The following is a 2,268-nucleotide window of genomic DNA, read 5'->3' on the forward strand; positions in this document are numbered from 1 at the left end:
CAAGGGAACATTCCAGATGCTCAGGGGTTTAGAGTAAGTATACAGGAAATTAGGTCATGGTTAGGGCAAAGACTCTGTAGCCAAGTAATGACTTCAACTCCTTTCACTGGTTGTGAGTCTTTGGGCAAGTTATTTAACCTCTCTGAGCCTTCCTCAGCATCTCTGTAAGTGTTTCGATATTTGTTTCTCTCATAGAGTTGTTGTTGTGAGGATTAGATAAGCTAATATATGTGAAGCAATTAAAACAGTACCTGATGTGTAGTAAATATATATATATGTTTTTTGGGGAGAGGCTTTTGCTATAGGACATGTGTGCTTGCCAGAAAGACAGAGAGAGACAGAAAGTGAGAAATCATCCCCCGGGGGGGATGGCCATGCCACAATCCCTTCTCCTCCATTCTCCTCTCAGGATCTTGAGCACACACGCACATGCACCTGGCATGAGTTTAAGCCACTGGGTCCGGGACTTGAGTCGTGGTCAACTACATGGGAGTACAGCAATATAGCCCTTATGCCAACTGCTGGTCCTCTGACATGTAGTAAATATTTAATAAATGTAGTATATATAGACTGTGTATATTGGAAATTTTCTGGGTGATTCTCACATGCCACATATAAAACCAGAAAACAAAATTTGACCGAAAGTGATTTACAATAACCATTTAACAAAATTTCCTCTTATTATGTTTATGTACACTTACTATTATTATATTGAACAAAAGTTTACTGTCCTCCAAATATGAAGAGCTTTTTTTTTTTTTTTTGCATTTGCCAGAGTATGTGCACTTGCCAGAGAAAGAGACAAAAAGAGTGAAGGGCAGTGAGAAAGCATTCCTCGTGAGGAATGGTCACGCCGCATTCCCTTCTCCATATCACCCTTCATTTCTTTTTAAAGAATTATTTTATTTAACTTGATTTATTTATTCATTTGTTTATTTCAATTTGACCAGAGAGGGACAGAGAGAGAGAGAGAGAAAGAAAGCCACCAGGTCCAGGACTTGAACTACGATCGGCCATTCAGGAATCTAGCACCTTTAACCACCATGCCACTTGCCAGCCCCTCCATTTCTCTCTTCTCAGGATTTTGGATGCACACATGCCTGGCATGTTTCTTAAGTCACTGGGTCCAGGACTTGAACTGCACAGTAGGTCATGTGGGATCCAGCTGCCTTAACCACCATCCCACTGGCCAGCCCTGAAGAGCTCTTAATAATCGATAAGAAAAAAAAAAAAAAAAGGAAAGACAAATGCAATCAATTCCAAAAGACATTCTACTTCATCGATCACCAGAAATCTATACTAAGGGAACTAGCAGATAGCATAATGATTACGTTGCTGGACTCTCATGTAGTCGACTGAGGTTTGAGACCTGGACCTGGTGGTTTCACACTCAATGCCAGGCACGTGTGCATGCATGCTCAAGATCCTGACCATCCCTCCTGGGGGTTACTTCTCGCTTTCTATCTTTGTCTCTATCTCTCTGGTGAGTGTACGCACCCCACAGCAAAAATCTCTCTTAAAAGAAAGAAATCTATATTAAAACAATATGTTTCTGGTCTATCATAGTTGCAGAGTAAACAATGGCTTATTACTAATGCTGATAAGCATGTGGAAAACCAATCATTTTTATACTCTGTTGGGCAGATTCTACATTGTTTCCATCTTTCTGAGATGAGTATGGCAGTATGTATACACAATTATATTCTACCCACTTTTTGGAATTTGTCATAGGGAATTATCAAACAGGTTAAAAACAATACATAAATAACAATATCATTACAGCAGTCTTTTTAATAGTCCTAGAGGGCCAGCCTGTGGCCTGTCAGTTAAAGCAGCTGGATCCCACATGGCTGACTGCCCCCTTGAAATCCAGTTCCAGTGTCAGGTTCTGACTAGGAGGTCCCAGACCTAGTTACTTGAAAGGCATGCTGGTTGCAAGTGCATGCATACCCAGAATCCCAGAAGGAGAGAAAAGTGGATGGTGAAGAGGTTGCAGCATGACAGTCCCCCATGGGGGGGGGGTTCCTCTCTCTCTCTCTCTCTCTCTCTCTCTCTCTTTACTGTGAGGGCAGGTGCCCTCTGGTAAATTAAAAACAAAAATAGTCCTATATTATGACAACTAAGATGTCAATTAATGGAAATTCATAAAGCAAAGAGTACTGATAAAGAACAAAGCAGGTTTTAGAACCAAGTGGAGATAATAGGCTCCATTTTTGGACACAGATGTGCAATAGGGTGTCTCACTACTATTCCTACTGGTGAGGAGGG

The sequence above is a fragment of the Tupaia chinensis genome, unplaced genomic scaffold (genome assembly GCF_000334495.1).
Source record: "Tupaia chinensis unplaced genomic scaffold, TupChi_1.0 Scaffold145396_1, whole genome shotgun sequence".
NCBI lineage: Eukaryota > Metazoa > Chordata > Mammalia > Scandentia > Tupaiidae > Tupaia > Tupaia belangeri.